Below are 23,027 nucleotides of genomic sequence, written 5' to 3'. Positions count from 1 at the left end.
GCCCCATCCCCACAGCTTCTCTCACCCAGCCACGCCCCACCCTCCCAGCGTGCCTTCTCCCCAGGCTCCCATAGCCCCTGCCCAGCCACAGCCCCTGCAACCATCCCCAACCCCATGCCTCCCCACCCCGTGCCCCCACACTGCTGTGAGCTTCCCCAGCTCCTCATGGGCCACCCCCTTCCCCACACACCTTCAGTGTGCCACAAGCTTCCCTCCCCCCACGGGGCCCCCAGCACACTGTGAATTTCCCAAGCCCCTTGGTGCCCCCAGCCCCTGCATCCCTAGTGCACGCGACCTTCCCCACCCCCAACCTCCCGGCCCCGTGACATTCTCTAACCCCCTCAGCCCCCACAAACTTCCTCTTCCCTCCAGCACCCCCAGCCCGCCCTGACTTTCCTCGTCCCCCTTTAACCCCTAGCCCGCCCCAACCTTCCCAACCTGCTTCCCGGTCCCCAACCCACCCACCGCCCCTATGCCTGCAGCCTTCTCCAATCTGAACGCCCGTTCCTCTAGCCAAAACCAGCCCACGCCCGTCTATCCCCCCATCTGTTGGGCCCCTCAGTCCTTTCTTCTCCCTCCAACACCTCCTAGGCCACCCCAACCTGCACCCCATCCCTACTTCCCCCCTACATGCCGTCACCCAGAGCCTCCTTCCGCCCCCTCCCTCACCACCCCCGAACCTGCAACAACTGTCCCCAACCTACACGCCTGTATCCCCCAGTTCATTCCTCCATTCAAGGGACTCCTCAGATCCCATCTCTCTCCAACATCCTCCCAGCTCACCCACAACCTGCGCCTCCATCCATCCCCCCACCTGTAGGGACTGCTCAGCGCCCCTTCCTCCCCAACAGCCTCCCCAGTTCATTTCCCCCATCCATTGGGCCCCTCAGTCCCCTTTTTTCCTCCCTCCCACCGCAACCTGCACCCCACTCTGTCCCTAGATCTGTGGGCCCCCCAGTGCCCTTTTCTCCTTTGTCCAACATTCCCCAACCTGCACCCCCAATTCCTCCCTCCACCCATGGGGCCCCTCAGCCCTTCTTTCTCCTTCCTGCCCAACACTCACCCTTCATAGCACACGGGCAGGCGAGCTAGGGGACGAAACCCGTGGGGAGCAGTGGATTGTAGAGTGGAGCGGTGACTGATAGTGTGGGCTCAGTCTCTGTTCCTCGACTGGGGCGGCTGTAGATGGGATGGGAGAGGGAGGCAGGGATGAGGGTGTTAATAGAGCTCTGTGTAGTGATAGCTCCTGCTTGTCTTTATTAGTTTGCAGAGGAATTGTCCAGGAGCTGGAGCCGGAGGAGAAACTGGAAGAAGTGAACCTGAGCAGCCTGGATATCCTTGTAAGCAGAGATGAAGAGTTCTCAGCTTTCTGCCTTCTCCATGACTGGCTGTGAGTGAACAATTATGGCCTCTATCCCTCATCCGTACCACTCAAGTTTTCTTCAGAGGCCGTGAGCCTCCTTGTTGGCCATGGGGCTCTGTGGGATTACAACCAAGGGAAGGGACAACAGTCTCCTCTGCTCAGTGACTGTCTTGGATGCAGGTGCAACAGGCTGCTTAACATATGAACGTAAGAATGGCCAGACTGGGTCAGATCAAAGGTCCATCTAGCCTAGTATCCTGTCTACCGACAGTGGCTAATGTCAGGTGCCCCAGAAGGAATGAACAGAACAGGGAATTACCAAGTGATCCATCCACTGTCACCCATTCCCAGCTCCTGGCAAACAGAGGCCAGGGACACGATCCCTGCTCATCCTGACTCATAGCCGTTGATGGACTCATCCTCCATGAATTGACAGTAACTCTCCACTTAACATCCTCTCGCTTAACATTGTTTCAATCTTAGGTCCCTGGTCAATTACAGAACATGCTGTATTTAAAGTTGTGCAATGCTTCGCTATAACAGCGTTTGGCTGCCTGCTTTGTCCACAGTCGGCAGCCCCCCATCAGCTCTCCTATGCCCCCCCACCCCAGCACTTCCCGCCCGCCAGCAGACCCCGCGGATCAGTGCCTTCCCCCACGGCCTCCTGCCTGTGGCAATCAGCTGGCTTGTGGCGTCTGGGGACGGGGAGTGAAGACTTGTTGTGCAGGCTCCGCCTCCCTCCCCTGCTTCCAAACGCCGCAAGCCAGCTGATGGCTGCGGGCAGGAGCGAGGACCCGGAGTGTGAAGTAAAAGGGAAGGAGGGGGGAAGAAGAGGCAGGTTAAGGGTGGGGGCTTGGGGGAAGAGGCAGCCGAGGGTTGAGGCCCCCGACCCTGGTGCTTGCAGAGAGGGGAAGCTGCCGCTGCTCCTGTGCAACGTGCTTCTGCTAGCCTATAGCACCTTCAGCCTCCTTGCCTGCCTCATTGTCACCAGTGCCAGTGGGCTGTGCACGTGTGGGGTAAGGCGGGGGCACTCCCCAACTATAGTACTGTCCTGTATGGCAAAAAATAATTCCCTGCAGCATAACCCCCCATTTACATTCATGCTTATGGGGAAATTGGACTTGCTTAACATCGTTTCACTTAAAGTCGCATTTTTCAAGAACGTAACGAGAACGTTAAGTGAGGAGTTACTGTACCTAGTTCTTACTTGAACCCCATTATAGTCTTAGCTTTCACAGCATTCTCTGGCCAGGAGCTCCAAAGGCTGAGTGTGCGTTGCGTGCTTTTTAATTGTATCTATAAAGGTGTAATGGGAGATGGGAGAAGAAGAACCTACACAACACTGCAGATTCTGATAAGTTCTGTTTTTCCCTCTTGTGTTGTGCTTAGTACCACGGAGAAAGAAGTGAAGGGTAAGAGCCCACCCCAACTGTGAGATGGAAGGCACCCAAGAGCCGTGAGACAGTGAGCGTTGTTGATTCCAGGCTATGCAGATGCCATGAAGCTGGGAGTGGAGCAGACGTCACCATCAGTGAGATAAGTGTCTGGTTTCGTGAGGACTCTTGTAACGGTCCACCTGCCTCCAGGCCAGGACTTGTCGTTAGCTGGGACTGAGTTTGTAGGAAAAGGTTCCTGAATAGCTGTAGTTACGAGGGAGACAAGGTCCCCATTTTCAGGGGCTGGTCATTTCTCTGTCCACAAGCAGTGTGTTCTCTGCAGCAGAAGGTTGGATCCAGGGGGATGACTCCAGCTGGTGAGTTTCTTGACTTCCTCCCACGTTTTTCTCTCTGTCTCTCTCTCCTCTAATGTGTTGGCCAACACACTCTGTCTGTCTGTCTCTGTCCTTGCCTCTCCTTGTCTGTCTCCTTTCGTAGGACATGGGTAGGTGTGGTAGCTGTGCGTCCCCACAGGCTAGGTCTTGGGAGTGGTGAACAAGTAGGAGGGGAGCAAAATCACACAGCGGTGACTGTGGGTGTTGACGGAGTCTCGGCTCTAGTGGGGCTGATGTGGATGGCGTGGAACAGGGAGGTAGGGATGAGGGCAAGATTTCATGCACCGGTTGAATTTTGTGTAGTGATGGCTTTTTCTTGGGTTACGTCCTCCATTTGCAGAAGAATCATCCAGGAGCAGCAGCCGGAGAAATTGGCGGAAGTGGACCTGAGCCGCCTGGAAATCCTTCTAAGCAGACATGAACAGTCTTCAGCTTTCTGCCTCCCACGTAACTGCCTGTGAGTAAGAGGTCAGGGCTTGGAATTCCTCATCTGTACTCACTGCAATTTTCTTCACACTCTGTTTGCTTCCTCATTGTCTATGGGGCTCTGTGTGATTAAGGCTTGAAGGGACCAGAGTCTCTGGATCTCTCCTGGCATCTGCAGTCTGGGACTGTGGTGGGCCCACTGTGCACCCCTGACTCTCGCCCCCCTTTGCCTCTGCTTGCTGGAAGCAACAAGCTTCAGAAAGCAACAAGCAACAGAAAGCAATAAGTTACAAGCCAAATCATGCTTATCACAGGTGTGGTGTGTGTGACCAGAGTGTGCTGTGCGGAGTGACTGTTTAAGGTGTCATTCCAAGGGTTGCTTTCTACTTGTAGTCCTAAAGGTGTGATGGGATGAGGGTTCAGGGCAGAGCCTCACTGTGTGGGAGAGGCGAAAAGTAGAGCCTCCCCAACATTGCCCACTGAGAAGGTAACTTATTTGTTTTTCCCCTGGTGCTGGGTTTAATGCCAAGGGAAAAGAAGTCGCGTGTCACTGTCTACAGCCTTCATGTCATGGAAAGCGAGCGAGAGCGATGGGACCTCAAGAACTACTGATGCCAAGGAAAAGCTGTCCTAATGGGAGTGGAACAGTCGCCACTCTCAATGAGATAAGTGTCTGTTTTGGTGATTGCTCTGCTCCCGGCCCACCTTGCTCCTGGTAGGGACGCTCCATTTGCTGGGGCTGTGTTTGTAAGAAAGTGTTTTTGACTAGCTGTGTTTATGAGGGAGACAAGGTCCCCATTTTCAGAGGCTGCTCAGTTCTCTGGCCAGTAGCAGTGTCTCCTCTGCATCAGAAGGTGAGATCCAGGGGATGACTCCAGGTGACGAGTTGCTTCCCTTCCTCCCATGTTTCTCTTTCTGTCTGTCTCTTCTCTAGTATGTTGGCCAACACTCTTTCTCTCTCTCTCTCTGTCCTTGCCTCTCCTTATCCCTTCTCCCTTCATAGCACACGGGCAGGCGTGCTAGGTGTGCATCCCCACAGGCTAGGTCTTGGGAGCTATGAACAAGTAGGAGGGGATGAAAATCATGCTGGACAGTGGGTGTGAGAGTGGAGCGGTGACTCAGTGTTTACTCGGTCTGTATTCACTGAGTGGATTTTACGCACCAATAGAGCTGTATGTAGTGATGTCTCATGCTTGGCTTTTGCAGCTGCGCTTCTAGAGGAATCATGGAGGAGCAGCAGCCGAAGGAGAAGCTGGCAGATGTGGACCTGAGCAGCTTGGACGTTGTTCTAAGCAGAGATTAACAGTCCTCAGCTTTCTGCCTTGCACATAACTGGCTGTGAGTAAGCGATACTATATTCAAAGCACTGAACTCCTCACTTAAAGTCGCCCCGGTTAACGTTGTAACGTTGCTACGTTGCTGATCAATTAGGGAACATGCTTGTTTAATATTGCGCAATGCTCCCTGTAGTGAGTCGGTGTGGCTCCCCTCCTGCCCAGCAGAGGGAGTGCCCTCGCAGACACCTAAGTGGGTGGAGCCACCACCACCTGTCCCCGCCCCCCGGAAAGTCAAGGGGCGGGACAGGAAGTAGAAAAGCTGGCTGCCAGAGCTCAGTCAGAGCCCAGCCCGCAGGGAGCAGACGTGCTGTCGGGAGCTCCTGACTGGGAACTCTCCAGGGCCTGAGGCAGCTGTCCTGATTGGCCGGAGCTTCCTCGCGCCGGCTACGAAGAGGAACCACCGGAGCTTCCCTGGGCCCGGTACTGGGAGGAGCCGCCGGAACTCCCCGCGCCCACTACGAAGAGGAGCTGTCGGAGCCTCCCCGTCCCTGCTGTTACCCGGAGGAGCCGCCCGAGCACGCCTGGCCGGACTTCCCTGAGGAGCTGCCGGACCTGCCACCAAGCCCTGGCCTTGAGGAGCCTATGCTGATTGACTGGCCTGGACCCGGTGCCCTGGACGAGGTAAGCCCTGAGGGGGAAAGTGGAAGTAGCCCGGGGGTAGCCGACCCTTGTCAGGTTGCAGACGCAGAGGTCCCGATGTCAGTGTGTTGCGGGGCCCACTGACCAGCAGCGGTGACAGCTGCTGCTAGGGCCCCGGGCTAGGACACAGTGGAATGGGTGGGCCTGTGTCCCCCCTGCCACCCCACTCATGGGTGGCAGTTTTCCCCCTCACCCAATGCTCCAGTCTAGGGACCTGGGCCTATATAACTACCGTTTGTTTGCTGCTGAGCCCCTGCACCCGAGGGCCTGAGCTCCTTGTGCTGGTTGCTGCTGAGCCCCTGCACCCGAGGGCCTGAGCTTCCTAGCCCTGTTTACTGTTGTTCAGCCGGTTCCACAGAAGACGTGGAGTGAGTCGGCGTGGCTCCCCTCCTGCCCTCAGGAGGGTTGAGCCCCGGCGCAATAGATTACACTCCCTTATTATGTTGCTTGGCAGCTGCCTGGTTTATCCAGTCCTTGCAGGAAGAGCAGCCCGTTTCAGCTAGCTGGTGGGGGCTTGGAACCAGGGTGGACGGGCAGCCCCCCATCAGCTCCCCACCCCCCTAAGTTCCCTGTGCTCCATTAGCTGGGGCTGGGTTTGTAAGAAAAGGTTCCCAACTAGTAGTTATGAGGGAGACAAGGTCCCCATTTTCAGGGGCTGCTCAGTTCTCTGGCCAGGAGCAGTGTGTCCTCTGCAGCAGAAGGTTAGATCCAGGAGAATGTCTGCAGGTGGAGAGTTGCTTTCCTTCCTCCTGTGTTTCTCTGTTCTCTAGTACGCTGGCCAACACACACCCTCTCTATGCTGGCCTTTCCTTATGCTGTCTCCCTTCTTAGGACATGGGGAGGTGTGCTAAGTGTGCATCCGCACAGGTTAGGTCTTGGAAGCCCTGGAGGAGTAGGAGGGGACGAAAACCATGTTGGGCAGTAGGTGTTAAAGTGGAGTGGTGACTGTTGGTGTTAACTCGGTCTCTGTTCGTTGAGTGGGGCTGATGTAGATGGGATGGAAGAGGGAGGCAGGGATGAGGCCAAGATTTCAAGCACCAATAGAGCTGTGTGTAGTTATGGCTCATGCTTGGCTTTTGCAGCTGCGCTTGCAGAGGAATTGTCCAGGAGCCCCAGCCCAAGGAGAAACTGGCAGAAGTGGATCTGAGCAGCTTGGACATCCTTCTAAGGAGACATGAACAGTCCTCAGCTTTCTGCCTTCTGAAGAACTGCCTGTGAGTAAGCGGTCAGTGCTTTCAATTCCTTATCTGTACTTGCTGTAGTTTTCTTCACAGGCCATGTGCTTCCTCGTTGGGTACCGGGCACAGTGGTATTAAGGCTGGGGAAGGGACAGGAGTCTCCTGAGCAAAGTGACCATTTTGGGTGCAGTTACAATGGGTCCCTTCTAGTTGCAGGTGTAAAGTAGTAACGGGAGATGGTTTGAGGGCGGAGCTGTGGGATACAGGAGATGTGAAATGAAGAGACTATGCGACATTGCAGACCGAGATGCTATTTTTTTTTTTTGCTTTTTCTCCCCTCTGCTGGGTTTAGTACCAAAGAATAAGAAGTCACACGTCAGAGTCTACTGCCTCATGCGGTGGCAAGTGAGTGAGAGCAGCGAGCCTGTGAGCATTGATCAGGCCAGGCAAGAGCCGTACATCTGGGAGCTAAGGAGATGCTACTGTCAGTGAGATAAGTGTCTGTTTTGCTGAGGGTTCTGCTCACGGCCGATCTGACTCCAGGTAGAGACACCCTGTTAGCTGGGGCTGGGTTTGTAAGAAAAGGTTCCTGACTAGCTGTGGATACGAGGGAGACAAGGTCCCCGTTTTCAGGGGCTGCTCATTTTTCTATCCACAAGCAGTGTGTCCTCTGCAAGAGAAGGTTGGATCCAGGGGGATGCCTCGAGCTGGCGAGTTCCTTCTCCTCCTCCTGCGTTTCTCTCCCTCCCTCTCTCTTTTCTGTACTGTGTTGGCCAACACACACTCTCTTTCCCTCTGTCTGTGTCCTTGCCTCTCCCTGTGCTTTCTCCCTTTATAGAACACGGGTAGGTGTGGATCCCCACAGGCTAGGTCTCGGGAGCCAGGAAGAAGTGGGAGGGGATGAAAATTATGTGGGGTCGTGGGTGCGAGAGTGGAGGCAGGTATTGTAAAATATCTAGCACGGTAGCATGTTGGACAGTGATGGCTCTTTCATAGGTGGTTTGCTGTTCTTGCAGAGGCCCGCTCAAGGCCAATGGAGCCGCCCCAGACAGAGGAGAAGCATCTGGAGGAACCAGACCTGCACAATCTAGATGTTTTTCACTTGGCAGTGGAGCTAAGGAGTGCTCTCGTGATATTCGAGGAGCAGGTGTGTGTTTTTGTGAAATCTCTCTCTATCCAGTATCTGCTGTGATAGACCCAGGCCAGTTGGGAACAGCAGAGTAGTAGAAGGGAGATAAACCTGCCACTGGATAAGTAGTTTTCTGTTCCCTGAGTGACCAGAGCAGGGGCTGCTCCAGGCTAATGAGAACACCTGACTCCAATTAACCTGCTAAGACTCAGGTGAGGCTGTTAAGCATGTGACTCTAATTAAGCAGTCGGTGTTTGGAATCCCTCATCTGTACTCGCTTCAGTTTTGTTCAGAGGCTGTGAATTTCCTCGTTGAACACGATGCTCTGTGGGTTTAGTACCAAGGGAAAAGAAGTGGAGGGTCAGAGTCTGCTCCCCTCATGCGATGGAAAGCAAGTAAGAGCGGGGAGACGGCGAACATTACTGATGCCTGGCAAGAGCCGTCCAGCTTGGAGCCGAGTAGCCATCACTGTCAGTGAGATAAGTGTCTTGTTAGGTGAGGGCTCTGCTCACTTCTCACTTGGCTTCAGGTACGGATGCCCAGTTAGCTACGGCTCGGTGTGTAACAAAATGAGCTGTGGATATGTGGGAGACAAGGTCCCCATTTTCAGCATCAGCTCATTTCTCTGTTCACAAGCGGTGTCTCCTCTGCAGAAAAGCTTGGATCCAGGAGGATGATTCCAGGTGAGGAGTTGCTTGCCTTCCTCCCGTGGTAATCTCTCTCTCTCTCTCTCTTTTCTCTCTGTGTTGGCCAACACACTCTCTCTAAATCTGTCCTTGCCTCATTTTGCGTTGTCTTGCTTCATGGCACATGGGCAGGTGTGCTAGGTGTGCTCCCCACAGGCTTGGGTCTCGGGAGTAATGAAGAAGTAGGAGGGGACAAAAATTATGTGGGGTAGAAGGGATGAGAGTGGATTGGAGACTGTCGGTTTTGAGTCGATCTGTGTTCATCAGGTGGGGCTGATGTAAATGGAATGGCAGAGGAGCGAGAGATGAGGGCAAGATTTCACACACCTTCACAACTGTGTAATGCTGGATCATGCATGGCTTTTGCAGCTGCGCTGGTACAGGAATTGTCCAGAAACCCTACCCGGAGGAGAGACTCTCAGAAGTGAACCTGATCAGCCTGAACATTCTTCTAAGCAGACATGAACAGTCCTCAGCTTTCTGCCTCCTGCATAAATGGCTGTGAGTAAGCGCTGTACTTTTATTCACAGGCCGTGTGCTTCCTCGTTGGGTACAAGGCTCTGTGGGATTAAGGCTAGGGAGTGGCCAGAGTCTCCTGAGAAAGTGACTATTTTGGGTGCCGTTACAATGGGTATCTTCGACTTGCAGATGTAAAGCAGTAATGGGAGATGGGTTGAGGGTGAAGCTCTGGGATACGGGAGATGGGAAATGAAGAGACTATGCGACATTGCAGATGGAGATGCTATTTTTTTTTTCCCCTCCTCTGCTGGATTTGATACCAAAGAAAAAGAAGTCATTTGCCAGTCTACTGCCCTCATGTGATGGAAAGCGAGCGAGAGCGATGAGACCCGTGAGCATGTTGATGCCACGCAAAAGCCGTCCATCTGGCAGCAGAAGAGCCGTCGCTGTCAGTGAGATAAGTGTCTGTTTTGGTGAGGGCTCTGCTCATGGCCCACGTTGATGCTGGTAGGGATGCCCCGTTAGCTAGGGCTGGGTTTGTAAGAAAAGGTTCCTGACTAGCTGTGGTTGTAAGAGAGACAAGGTTCCCAATTTCAGGGGCTGATGATTCCTCTGGTCAGGAGCAGTGTGACCTACGCAGCAGAAGGTAGCATCTAGAGGATGACTCCAGGTGTCGAGTTACTTGCCTTCCTCCCATGTTTCTCTGTCTTCTCTATTGTGTTGGCCAACACTCTCGCTCTTTCATTCTCCCTTCCTTGCCTTTCCTGGTGCCGTCTCCCTACGTAGGACGCGGGAAAAGGGTGCTAGGTGTGTATCCGCACAGTCTACGTCTTTGGGACCCATGAAAAATTAGGAGGGTATGAAAATCATGGATATTAGTGGGTGCCACAGTGGAGCAGTGCCTGTGGGTGTTGACTTGGTCTTTAATCATCGCCTGGGGCTGATGTAGACCAAATGAGAGAGGGAGGCAGAGATTAGGGCAAGATTTCACATACCTTCAGAGCTTTGTGTAATGCTGACTCATCCTTGGCTTTTGCAACTGCACTGGCAGAGGAATTGTCCAGGAGCGCTGTCTGGAGGAGAGACTCTCAAAAGTGGACCTGAACATCCTTCTAAGCAGACATGAACAGTCCTCAGCTTTCTGCCTCCTGTATAACTGGCTGTGAGTAAGCGGTCGGTGCCAGTGAAATACCTCATCTATACTCGGTGTAGTATTCTTCACAGGCCGTGTGTCTCCTTGTTGGGTGCGGGGCTCTGTGGTATTAAGGCTGGGGAGGGGCCAGAGTCTGCTACGCAGAGTGACTATGTCGGGTGCTGTTGCAAGGGCTGCTTTTTGGTTGTAATGGGAAGAGTGTTGAGGGCGGAGCTCCCCCATGTGGGAGAGGGGAAAAGAAGAGCCAATGTGACATTTGCCTACTGAGATGGTAACTTGCTTGTTTTTCTCCTTGTGCGGGGTTTAGTACCAAGGGAAAAGAAGTCACGTATCAGTCTACTGTCCTCATGCGAAGGAAAGCGAGACCGACGAGACCGCGATCATTGTCGAAATCGGGCATTAGCTGTACATCTGGGAGCGGAGCAGTCACCGCTGTCAGTGAGATAAATGTCTGGTTTGGTGAGGGATCTGCTCATGGCCCACCTGGCTCTAGGTAGGGATGCCCCATTAGCTGGGGCTGGGTTTGTAAGAAAAGATTCCTGACTAGCTGCTGTTATGAGGGAGACAAGGTCCCCATTTTCAGGGGCTGGTTATTGGTCTGTTGACAAGCAGTGTGTCCTTGGCAGCAGAAGGTTGGATCCAGGGGGATGAATCCAGCTGGTGAGTTTCTTGCCTTGCTCTTTCTCTCTCTGTCTCTTCTCTAGTGTGTTGGCCAACACTTTTTCTCTCTCTGTCTATGTCCTTTCATCTCCTTGTGCTGTCTCCCCTCATAGCACACGGGCAGGTGTGTTACGTGTGCATCCCCACAGGCTAGGTCTCGGGAGCTATGAACAAGTAAGAGGGGATGAAAATCATGCAGAGTAGTGGGCACTAGAGTGGAGTGTAGACTGTCGATGTTGACTTGGTTACTGTTCATCAAGTGGGGCTGATGTAGATGGGATGGGAGAGGGAGGCGGGCATGAGGGCAAGATTAAATGCACTAATAGAGCTCTGTGTAGTGATAATGGTACTTAATTGACTTTATTAGTTTGCAGAGGAATCATCCAGGAGCCCTCGCCGGACGAGAATATGCAGAAGTGGACCTCAGCAGCCTGGACATCCTTTTAAGGAGACATGAATATTCCTCATCTTTCTGCCTTTTGCATAACTGCCTGTGAGTAAGAGATGAGCACTTTCAATTCCTCACCTCTGCTCGCTGTAGTTTTCTTCACAGGCCGTGTGCTTCCTCGTTTGTTATGAGACTCTGGGATTAAGGCTGGGGAAGGGACAAGAATCTCCTGAACAAAGTGACTATTTTGGGACCAAGTGTCCTTAGATTTCCAGAAAGCCTTTGATAAGGTCCTTCACCAAAGGCTCTTATGAAAATAAAGTTATCACTGGAAAAGAGTGAAGATCCTTTCATGGATTGAGAACTGCTTAAAAGACAGGGAACAAAGGGTAGGAATTAATGGTAAATTTTCAGAATGGAGAGGGGTAACTAGTTGTGTTCCCCAAGGGTCAATGCTAGGACAAATCCTATTCAATTTATTCGTAAATAATCTGGAGAAAGGTGAGGTGGCAAAGATAGCAGATGATACTAAATTGCTCAAGATAGTTTATGGGATTTTTTTAAGTTATTCAGTGTTCATTGGATTTAACTAAGTGATTGGGCAACAAAATGGCAAATGAAATTTCGTGTGGATAAATGTGAAGTAATGCACATTGGAAAAAACAACCCCAACTATACATAAAATATGATGGGGGCTAATTTAGCTACAACTAATCAGGAAAGAGATCTTAGGGTCATCGTGGATAGTTTTCCGAAGATGTCCACGCAGTGTGCAGCGGCAGTCAAAAAAGCAAACAGGATGTTTGGAATCATTAAAAGAGGAATAGAGAATAAGGCAGAGAATATCTTGCTGTCCTTATATAAATCCATGGTACTCCCACATCTTGAATATTGGGTACAGATGTGGTCTCCTCATCTCAAAAAAGATATACTGGCATTAGAAAAGGTTCAGAGAAGGGCAACTAAAATGATTAGGGGTTCAGAATGGATCCCATATGAGGAGAGATTAAAGAGGCTAGGACTTTGCAGCTTGGAAAAGAGGAGATTAAGGGGGCATATGATAGAGGTATATAAAATCACGAGAGGTGTGGAAAAAGTGAATAAGGAAAAATAAGTTTACTTCCTATAATATAAGAACTAGGGGCCACCAAATGAAATTAATGGGCAGCAGGTTTAAAATAAATAAAAGGAAGTTCTTCTTCACGCAGCGCACAGTCAACCTGTGGAACTCGTGAAGGCCAGGACTATAACAGGGTTTAAAAGAGAACTGGATAAATTCATAGAGGTTAGGTCCATTAATGGCTATTAGCCAGGATGGGTAAGGAATGATGTCCCTAGCCTCTGTTTTTCAGAGGGTGGAGATGGATGGCAGGAGAGAGATCACTTGATAATTACCCGTTGGGTTAATTCCCTCTGGGGTACCTGGCAATGGCCAGGATACTGGGCTGGATGGATCTTTTGGTCTAAGCCAGTTTGGCCATTCTTATGTTTTTATGGGTGCCTTTACAATGGGTGCCTTCCAGTTGCAATTGTAAAGTAGTAAAGGGAGATGGGTTGAGGGCTGGGATACGGGAGACATGAAATGAAGAGACTACGTGACATTGCAGTTGGAGATGCTAATTTTTTTTTGTTTCCCTCCCTCTGCTGAGATTAGTACCAAGGAAAAAGAAGTCACGGTCAGAGTCTACTGTCCTCATGCGATGGAAAGTGAGCGAGAGCGACGAGACCACGAGCATTGTCAAAATCAAGCATTAGGCATGCATCTGGGAGCGGAGCAGCTACTTCTGTCAGTGAGATAAGTGTCTGTTCTGGTGAGAGCTCTGCTCATGGCCCATCTGGCTCCAGGTAGGGATGTCTTGTTAGTTGGGCCTGGGTTTGTAACAAAATGTTCATGACTAGCTGTGGTTATGAGGGAGACTGGGTCCCCATTTTCAGGGTCTACTCATTTCTCTGCTGACAAGCGATGTGTCCTCTGCAGAAAAGGTAGGTTCCAGGTGGCGAGTTGCTTGCCTTCCTCCCGTGTTTCTCTCTCTCTCTCTTCTCTAGTGTTGGCCAACACACTCTGTCAGTCTGTCCTTGCCTCTTTTTCTGCTGTTTCACTTCATTGCACACAGGCAGGTGAGTTAGCTGTGTATCCCCAGAGGCCAGGTCTCGGGAAGCATGGCGAAGTAGGAGAGGACGAAAATAATGCGGGGAAGTGTGTGTGAGAGTGGAGGCGGGTACTGGAAGGTCTTGTGCACCTGTAGTGTTTTTGGTAGTGATGGCTCTTCCATAGGTGGTTTGCTGTTCTTGCAGAGGGCAGCGGAGCATCCGCAGGAAGCGGACCTGCACAATCTAGCTGTTTCGCTTTGCAGTGGAGCTGAGGAGCGCTCTTGTAATGTTGGAGGAGCAGGTGCGTGTTTTTGTGAAATGATATTTCTCTATCCAGTATCTGCATAGTGAGGTGCCTCGTGGAGAGCAGAGAGATGCTTCTCCTATCCATGGGATGGGTCCTGGGGAAGGTCCAGCTCTGCCTGTGGCTGGCAGTGGTCTGGGATTGTCCCTTTCCTAGAGGGCTGTAGCTCCTTAGGAGTGGTGAGTATTTTAGGCCCTGGGTAAGCTGAAGAAGAATAAAGGAGGGAGCAGCAGCCAGTGACGTGTGTCTCCGTTGTTCTTCTTCCATGCACAAATGGTGACCTAGCTTACAAGTGTTCGTTCTCTCTCTCTCTCTCTCTCTCTCTCTCTTTTCAGTCGTACTGAGATTGGTCAGATGAGAGATCGGCCAACCTGTGGCAGAGACCAAAGAAGGAGCAGCCACCCGGAACCCATCCCTAGGGATGGAAGCCGGACAATGATCTGCAGAGTAAGAGCAAATGGAAACTTGCTGAAGTTCAGTATTGAGGGAGGGCTGCAAATACTCTTGTCAGTGGAGAGAATTTGTGAGTATGGGGAGGGCCCCTGAGGAAAAGCCTCAGCATCTCACGGGGGCACGATAAGCTTGGGGGAATCCTTTGTGCCTTCTCAAAGAATTGTCAGGTGCTATGGAGTCTTCCCAAAGTGCGATAACTCTCTTTGTGGAGAGCCAGGAAGGTGACTACAGGTGCTGAGTTTGCCTCCTTCCTGTACGTGTATCTCTGCTCTCATATGTTGGCCAACATGTGCGCGCTCTCTCTTTCTGTCTCTCTCCTTGTCTCCTTGCATAGAACATGGGCAATGGTGGATGCTCACAGTCTAGGGCTGGAGAGCCTGCATCCCACTGGGGCATTGGGAGGGGGAAGAGAAGCATGATGGGTACTAGATCCTCCATTGGTAGTGGTGGGGGTGACTGTGGGAGTTGACTCTGACTCTGTTCATCAAGTGGGGCTGATGTACGATGGGTGGGAGAGGGAGGGCGGCGTCTCACACACCAATAGAACTTTGGGCAGGGACGGCCCCTGTGATGGGTTGGATCACAGACACCCCCCCCGGGAGCTGCCAACTGATGTGCCAAGTCTACCTCTGCCCCTGCTTTCCCTGCTAGCTGAGGACTCTAGCACCCTCTTGCTGAGCCAGATACTCCCATCTGCTCCAACATAGACCCAGGGTCTGAATTACTTGCCTCAAAGCTGCAGGTTGACCTGAAAACAGCTCACAGAAGTGTGCTTGTCTTTAGCACTCAGATGCCCAACTCCCAATGGTGTACAAACACAAATAAATCCATTTTACCCTGCATAAAGCTTATATGGAGTAAACTCAAAAATAGTTCATCCTCTGTAACACTGATAGAGAGAGAGATGCACAGCTGTTTGCCCCCCCTCCAGGTTAACTCTGGGTTAATTAATAAGTAAAAAGTGATTTTATCAATACGGAAAGTAGGATTTAAGTGGTTCCAAATAGTAACAGACAGAACAAAGTGAGTCACCAAGCGAATTAAAAAGCACAAATCTATGTCTAATCAAACTGAACATAGATAATCTCACCCTCAGCGATGCTTCAGTAAGTTTTTTCCTCAGACTGGACCCCATCCAGGCTTGGGCACAATTCTTTTCCTGGTACAGCTCTTGTTCCAGCTCAGGTGGTAGCTAGGGGATTCTTCATGACTCCATGGAGCTATAAAGGTGTAATGGGAGATGGGAGAACAACCACGTACACAACACTGCAGATTCCGATGATAACTTCTGTTTTTCCCTCTTCTCTTGTGCTTAGTACCACGGAGAAAGAAGTGAAGGGTAAGAGCCCACCCCCGTTGTGAGATGGAAAGCACCAAGAGCCGGGAGACCACAAGTGTTGTCGATGCCAGCCTATGGCGATGCCGTCGATCTGGGAGTGGAGCAGCCGTCACCATCAGTGAGATAAGTGTCTGGTTTGGGGAGGATTCCGGTAACGGCCCATCTGCCTCCAGGCTGAGACTTGTCATTAGCTGGGGCTCGGTTTGTAGGAAAAGATTCCTGACCTGCTGTGGTTATGAGGGAGACAAGGTCCCCATTTTCAGGGGCTGGTCTTTTCTCTATCCACAAACAGTGTGTCCTATGCAGCAGAAGGTTGGATCGAGGAGGATGACTCCAGCTGTTGAGTTTCTTGACTCCATCCCACATTTTTCTCTCTCTCTCCTCTAATGTGTTGGCCAACACACACTGTCTCTCTCTCTTTTTCTCTGTCCTTGCCTCTGCTTGTGCTGTCTCCCTTCGTAGGACACGGGCAGGTGTGTTAGTTGTGCATCCCCACAGGCTAGGTCTTGTGAGCCATGAACAAGTAGGGGACCGAAAAGATGCAGGACAGTGGGCGCTAGAGTGGAGCGGTGACTGTGGGTGTTGACTGAGTCTCTGCTCTAGTGGGGCTGATGTGGATGGGATGGGAGAGGGAGGCAGGGATGAGGGCAAGATTTCACGCATCAATTGTATTTTGTGTAGCGATGGCTCTTGCTTGGCTTATTTGCTGCACTTGCAGAGAAATCATCGGGGAGCAGCAGCAGGAGGAGAAACTAGCAGACGCGGACCTGGGCAGCCTGGACATCCTTCTAAGCACAGATTAACAGTCCTCAGCTTTCTGCCTTCCACGTAACTGGCTGTGAGTAAGCGGTCGGTGCTTCGAATTCCTCATCTGTTCTCACTCCAGTTTTGTTTCTGTGGGGTTAAGAGGAGGGAAAGGCACAAGTCTCCTGTGCAGAGTGGCTGTTTTGAGTGTACGTGCAACAGGCTGCTTTCTAGTTGTGGTCCTGATGGTGTAACGGAAGAAGGGTTATGGGTGGAGGTCTGGGGTGCGGTAAATGGGAGAAGAACTTATGTGATGTTGCCAACTGAGATGCTAACTCGTTTGTTTCTCCTCCACCCCCTTGTGCTGGGTTCAGGACCAAGAGAAAAGAAGTGGAGGGTCAGCGTCGGCTCACCTCACGTTACGGAAAGCGAGTGAGAGCGACGAGATTGCAAGCATTTTGGATGCCAGGCAAGAGCCGTCCAGCTGGGAGCGGAGCAGCCGCCACTGTCAATGAGATAAGTATCTGTTTTGGTGATTGCTCTGCTCACTGCCCACCTGAATCCAGATACAAATGCCCCATTAGCTGGGACTGGGTTTGTAACAAAATATTCCTGACTAGGTGTGGTTCTGAAGGAGACAAGGTCCCCATTTTCAGGGGCTGCTCATTTTTGTTCACAAGCGCTGTGTCCTCTGCAGAAAAAGTTGGATCCAGGAGGTTGATTCCAGGTGGCGAGTTGCTTGCCTTCCTCCTGTGTCTTTTTTTTTTTGTCTCTCTTCTCCAGTACGTTGGCCAACACACCTCCTTTCTCTTTCTGTCCTTGCTTTTCCTTGTGCCGTCTCCCTTCGTACGACACGAGCACGTGTGCTCGGTGTGCATCCCCACAGGGTAGGTCTCGGGGGGCCATGATGAAGTAGGAGGGGACGAAAATTGTGCAAGGTAGCGGGCGCGGGAGTGGAGGGGTGACTGTCAGTGTTAACTTGGTCTCTGTTCATCAAGTTTGGCAGATGTAGATGGGCTGGAAGAGGGAGGCAGGGATGAGGGCAAGATTTCAAGCATCAGTAGAGATGTGTGTAGTGATGGCTCATGCTTGGCTTTTGCAGATCCATTTCCAGAGGAATTTCCCAGGAGCCGTAGCCAGAGGAGAGGTTGGCAGATGTGGACATGAGGAAACTGAACATCCTTCTGAGCAGACACGAACAGTCCTCGGCTTTCTGCTTCCCACATAACTGGCTGTGAGTTAGCTGTCGGTGCTTTGAATTCCTCATCTGTTCTTGCTGTACTTTTCTTCACATGCCGTGTGCTTCCTCGTTGGGCATGAGGCTCTTTGGCATTAAGGTGGGGGAAGGGCCAAGAGTCTCCTGAGCAAAGTGACTATTTTGGGTTACAATGGGTCCCTTCTAGTTGCAGGTGTAAAGTAGTGATGGGAGATGGGTTGAGGGCAGAACCGTGGGATAGAGGAGCTGTAAAATGAAGAGACTACGTGACATTGCAGACGGAGATGCTGTTTTCTTTTTTTGCTTTTCTCCCCTCTGCTGGGTTTAGTACCAAGGAAAAAGAAGTCACACGTCTGAGTCTACTGCCCTCATGCGATGGACAGTGAGTGAGAGCAGCGAGCCTGTGAGCATTGTTCATGCCAGGCAAGAGCCGTCCATCTGGGAGCCGAGCAGAGGCCATTGTCACTGAGAAGTGTCTGGTTTGGTGATTGCTCTGCTCACAGCTCAGCTCCTGGTAGGGACACCCCATTAGCAAGGTCTGGGTTTGTAAGAAAAGGTTTCTAACTAGTGGTTATGAAGGAGACAAGGTCCCCATTTTCAGGGACTGGTCATTTCTCTGGCCAGGAGGGGTGTGTCCTCTGCAGCAGAAGGTTCGATCCAGGGGGAAGACTCCAGCTCTTGAGTTTCTAGACTCCCTCCCATGTTTTTCTCTCTCTCTCTCTCTCTCTCTCTCTCTCTCCCCCCTCTAATGTGTTGGCCAACACACACTCTGTCTGTCTGTCTCTCACTCTGTCTCTGTCCTTGCTTCTTCTTGTGCTGTCTCCCTTCATAGGACATGGATAGGAGTGCTAGGTGTGCATCCCCACAGGCTAGATCTCGGGAGCTATGAACAAATAGGAGGAGATGAAAATCATGCAGGGTATTGGGTGCTAGAGTGGAGCAGTGTCTGTGGATGTTGACTCAGTCTCTGTTCATCGAGTCAAGCGGATGTAGATGGGATGGGAGAGGGAAGCGGGGATGAGGGCAAGATTAAATGCACCAGTAGTGCTGTGTGTAGTGATGGTACTTACTTGACTTTATTAGTTTGCAGAGGAATCATCCAGGAGCCCTCACCGAACGAGAATATGCAGAAGTGGATGTGAGCAGCCTGGACATCCTTCTAAGGAGACCTCAACAGTCCTCAGGTTTCTGCCTTCTGCCTAACTGGCTGTGAGTAAGCAGTGAGTGCTTGGAATTTTTGTACTCACTGTAATTTTCTTCATAGGCCATTTCCTTCCTTGTTTGGTATGGGGCACTGTGGGATTAAGGCTGGGGAAGAGACCAGAGTCATACTTGCCAACTTTCACTGGGTAGATAAGAACCCTGAATTCACAATATTCCAAAAATCAAGCTAATCCTATTTCAATTAAGGCCAAAACAAGCCAATTCCTAAGAACCCCAGCACTCAATGACTAGATCTCTCCTGGCGTGCAGTCTGGGAATGTGGTGGGTCCGCTGTGCACCCCTGACTCTCTCTCCCACCTTTGCCCCTGCTTGCCGGAAGTAGCAAGCTACAACGAGCAATAAGTTACAGGCCAAAACCAAGCCCGATTTGTATGTTTTGTTTTCCCCCTTGAGATTTGGGGCGTGTGTGTGTGTGTGTGTGTGTGTGTGTGTGTGTGACCAGAGTCTGCTGTGCAAAGTGACTATTTCGGGTGTCGTTGCAAGGGGTGCTTTCTACTTGCAGTCCTACCGGTGTAATGGGAATAGGGTTGAGGGCGGAGCCCCACTGTGTGCGGGAGGGGAAAATAAGAGCCTACCCAAAGTTGCTGACTGAAAGGGTAACTGATTTGTTTTTCCCCCTTGTGCTGGGTTTAGTAGCAAGAGAAAAGAAGTCACAGGCCAGAGTCTACTGCCCTCGTGCAATGGAAAGAGCAAGAGCGATGAGTCTGCAAGCGTTGTTGATGCGACGCAGAAGGCGTCCATCTGGGAGCGGAACCGCCACCACTCTCAATGAGATAAGTGTCTTCTTTGGTGATCGCTCTGCTCAAGGCCCATCTTGCTCCCGGTAGGGACGCCCCGTTAGCTGGGGCTGGGTTTGTAAGAAAAGGTTCCTGACTAGTTGTGGTTACAAGGGAGACGATGTCCCCATTTTCAGGGGCTGCTCATGTCTCTGGCTAGGACCAGTGTGTCCTCCGCAGCATATTAGATTCAGGGGGATGACTCCAGCTGGTGAGTTTCTTGACTCCCTCCCACGTTTTTCTCTCTCTCTCCTCTAATGTGTTGGCCAACACACACACTCTGTCTGTCTCTCACTCTCTCTGTCCTTGCCTCTTCTTGTGCTGTCTTCCTTCGTAGGACACGGGCAGGTGTGTTAGGTATGCATCCCCACAGGCTAGGTCTTGTGAGCTATGAACAAGTAGGGGACCGAAATGATGCAGGGCAGTGGGCGCTAGAGTGAAGCGGTGACTGTGGGTGTTGACTGAGTCTCTGCTCTAGTGGGGCTGATGTGGGAGGCAGGGATGAGGGCAAGATTTCACGCACCAATTGAATTTTTTGTAGTGAGGGCTCTTGCTTGGCTTATTTGCTGCACTTGTAGAGGAATTGTCCAGGAGCAGCAGCCAGAGGAGAAATTGGCAGACGTGGGCCTGAGGAGCCTGGACATTCTTCTAAGGAGACATGAACAGTCCTCAGCTTTCTGCCTCGTGCATAACTGGCTGTGGGTAAGTGGTCAGTGCTTGGAATTCCTCATCTGTACTTTCTATGATTTTCTTCACACTTTGTTTGCTTCCTTGTTGGGTGTGGGGCTCTTTGGGATTAAGGCTGGGGAAAGGACCAGAGTCACAATTGCTAACTTTCACTGGGGAAATAAGCACCCCGACTTTGACAATAAGCCAAAAATCAAGATTAAACCCATTTGAAAACAAGGCCAAAACAAGCCAATCCCTAAGAACCCCAACACTCAATGACTAGATCTCCCCTGGCGTGCAGTCTGGGACTGTGGTGGGCCCGCTGTGCACCTCAACTAGCCGTCCCCTTTGCTCCTCCTTGTCCGTGCTTGCTGGAAGCAAAAAGCTACAAGAAGCAATAAGTTACAAGGCAAAAAGAAGCACAATTTCTGTGTGTTTTCCCCACAGGCTTGGTGTGTCTGACCAGAGTCATCTGTGCAGAGTGACTATTTCAGGTGTTGTCGGAAGGGGTGCTTTCTACTTGTAGTCATAAAGGCGTGATGGGAGGAGGGTTCAGGGCAGAACCCCACCATGTGGGAGAGGCAAAAAGAAGTGGCTACCCAACATTGCCAATTGAGATGGTGACTGACTTGTTTTTCCGCTGGATTTAGTACCAAGGGAAAAGAAGTGACAAGTCAGAGTCTACTGCCCCCATACGATGGAAAGTGAGCGAGAGTGATGGGACTGCGAGAATTATTGATGCCTTGAAAAAGCCGTCCAAGTGGGAATGGAAGAGTCATCACTGTCAATGAGATAAGTGTCTGTTTTGGTGATTGCTCTGCTCACGGCCCACCTTGCTCCTGAAAGGGATGCCCCGTTTGCTGAGGCTGTGTTTGTAAGAAAAGGTTCCTGCCTAGCTGTGGTTTTGAGAGAGAGAGAAGATTCCCATTTTTAGGGGCTGCTCAGTTTTCTGGCCAGGAGCAGTGTGTCCTACGCAGCAGAAGGTTGCATCTAGGAGAATGAGTCCAAGTGGTGAATTGCTTGCCTTTCCCTCGTGTGTTTCTCTCTCTCTCTCTCTCTCTCTCCTCTAGTGTGTTGGCCAACACTCTTTCTCAATCTGTCCTTGCTTTTCCTTGTGCTGTCTCCCTTCTTAGGATATCGGCAGGCGAGCTAGGTGTGCACCCCCACAGGTTGTGTCTTGGGAGCCATAAAGAAGTAGGAGGGGATGAAAATCATGCGGGGCAGTCGGTGCGAGACTGGAGCGATGACTGTTGGTGTTGTGGGGCTAAGACAGATCGAAAGCGACGCAGGGAAGAGGGGCTTAATTGGGCTCTATGTAGTGCAGAAGTTCTCAAACTGGGGTTTAGGTCCCGTCAGGGGGCCGCAAGGTTGTTATTTGGGGGGTTGTGAAATGTCATCCTCCATACTAAACATCACTTTGCTTCCAGCATTTATAATGGTGTTGAATATACAAAAAGTGTGTTTAATTTATAAGAGGAGGGTCACACTCAGAAGCTTTCTATGTAAAAGGGATCATCAGTACAAAAGGTTGAGAACCACTGGTGTAGTGATAGTTCTTGCTTGCCTTTATTAGTTTGCAGCGGAGTTGTGCAGGAGTCTCAGCTGGAGAAGAAGCTGTCAGAAGTGGACCTGAACTGCCTGGACATCCTTCTAAGGAGACATGAACAGTCCTCAGCTTTCTGCATTCTGGATAACTGGCTATGAGTAAGAAGTCAGTGTTTTCAATTCCTTATCTGTACTCACTCTTGTTTCCTTCATAGGCCGTGTGCTTCCTCATTGGGTACGAGGCTCTTTGGGATTAAGGCTGGGGAAGGGACAAGAGTCTACTGAGCAAAGTGACTATTTTGGGTGCAGTTAAAATGGGTCCCTTCTAGTTGCAGCTGTAAAGTAGTAATGGGAGATGGGTTGAGGGCGGAGCTGTGGGATACGGGAGATGTGAAATGAAGAGACTATGTGACATTGCAGACGGAGATGGTAATTATATTTTTTTTTCTTCCTTTTACTTCCTTGGTACTAAACCCAGCAGTCACACATCAGAGTCTACTGTCCTCATGCGATGGAAAGTGAGTGAGAGCAGCGAGCCTGTGAGCATTGTTCATGCCAGGCAACAGCCGTCAATGTGGGGGTCGAGCAGACGCCACTGTCAGTGAGATAAGTGTCTGTTTTGCTGAGGGTTCTGCTCACGGCCCATATCAGTTTCTTGCCTTTCTCTCTCTCTCTCTCTCTCTTCTCTAGTGTGTTGGCCAACAATCTGTCTCTGTCCTTGCCTCTCCTTGTGCTGTCTCCTTTCATAGGACACGGGCAGGAGTGCTAGGTGTTCATCCCCACAGGCTAGGTCTCAGGAGCTATGAAGAAGTAGGAGGGGATGAAAATCATGCAGGGTAGTGGGCGCTAGAGTGGAGCAGTGACAGTCAGTGTTGACTCAGTCTCTGTTCATCTAGTTGGGCTGATGTAGATGAGATGGGAGAGGGAGGCAGGGATGAGTGCATTCATAGAGCTCTGTGTAGTGACAGTTCTTGCTTGGCTTTATTAGTTTGCAGAGGAATTGTCCAGGAGCCCCAGCCGGATGAGAATGTCAGAAGTGGACCTGAGCAGCCTGGACATCCTTCTAAGGAAACAAGAATAGTCCTCAGGTTTCTGCCTTCTGCATAACTGGCTGTGAGTAAGGGCTCAGTGCTTTGAACTCAGTCATCTGTACTCACTGTAGTATTCTTTATTGACCGTGTGGTTTCTTGTTGGGTACAGGGCTCTGTGGGATTAAGGGTGAGGGGCCAGAGTCTGCTGTGCAGAATGACTCTGTTGGGTGTTGTTGTAAGAGGTGCTTTGTACTTTTAGTCCTAAAGGTGTAATGGGTAGAGGGCGGAACCCCGCCGTGCGTGAGAGGGGAAAAGAAGAGCCTAAGAGACATTTCTGACTGAGACGGTAGCTTACTTGTTTTATCCCCTGGTTTTAGTACTAAGGAAAAAGACATCACATGTCAAAGTCTACTGCCCTTATGAGTGAGAGTGATGAGACTGCGAGC

The 23,027-nt window shown here is 51.1% G+C and overlaps 5 long non-coding RNA genes across 18 annotated transcripts in view; all 5 read left to right on the top strand.

Annotated features, from left to right (window-relative positions):
- Window positions 1–23,027, top strand: part of LOC120368587 — a 50,199-nt gene that overhangs the window by 24,301 nt on the left and 2,871 nt on the right. The window lies entirely within an intron of this gene.
- On the top strand, window positions 1,336–6,662 carry LOC120368591. Of its 2 annotated transcripts, XR_005582679.1 has the most exons (6): window positions 1,336–1,390; window positions 2,753–3,591; window positions 4,091–4,657; window positions 4,767–4,898; window positions 5,237–5,518; window positions 6,619–6,662. It is a non-coding gene; the product is annotated as an uncharacterized LOC120368591 (long non-coding RNA). The 2 variants fall into 2 exon arrangements; XR_005582678.1 differs by having other exon boundaries at window positions 4,091–4,898.
- Window positions 6,711–10,133, top strand: LOC120368590. Of its 2 annotated transcripts, none has more exons than XR_005582677.1 (6): window positions 6,711–6,750; window positions 7,067–7,119; window positions 7,731–7,861; window positions 8,373–8,526; window positions 8,899–9,030; window positions 9,314–10,133. It is a non-coding gene; the product is annotated as an uncharacterized LOC120368590 (long non-coding RNA). The 2 variants fall into 2 exon arrangements; XR_005582676.1 differs by having other exon boundaries at window positions 6,736–6,750; window positions 7,711–7,861.
- Window positions 13,506–19,593, top strand: LOC120368589. Of its 3 annotated transcripts, none has more exons than XR_005582673.1 (6): window positions 13,506–13,581; window positions 13,920–14,031; window positions 15,354–16,214; window positions 16,495–17,354; window positions 18,420–18,545; window positions 19,194–19,593. It is a non-coding gene; the product is annotated as an uncharacterized LOC120368589 (long non-coding RNA). The 3 variants fall into 3 exon arrangements; XR_005582674.1 differs by having other exon boundaries at window positions 18,420–18,556; XR_005582675.1 differs by lacking the exons at window positions 18,420–18,545; window positions 19,194–19,593 and adding an exon at window positions 17,665–17,690.
- On the top strand, window positions 19,738–22,212 carry LOC120368588. Of its 2 annotated transcripts, none has more exons than XR_005582672.1 (3): window positions 19,738–20,038; window positions 20,656–21,709; window positions 22,029–22,212. It is a non-coding gene; the product is annotated as an uncharacterized LOC120368588 (long non-coding RNA). The 2 variants fall into 2 exon arrangements; XR_005582671.1 differs by having other exon boundaries at window positions 20,656–21,716.

This window comes from Mauremys reevesii, linkage group 7 (genome assembly GCF_016161935.1).
Source record: "Mauremys reevesii isolate NIE-2019 linkage group 7, ASM1616193v1, whole genome shotgun sequence".
In the NCBI taxonomy this organism is placed as follows: domain Eukaryota; kingdom Metazoa; phylum Chordata; order Testudines; family Geoemydidae; genus Mauremys; species Mauremys reevesii.
The sequence above is the reverse complement of the archived record's forward strand: the minus strand, read 5'-3'. Positions and strand labels throughout refer to the sequence as shown.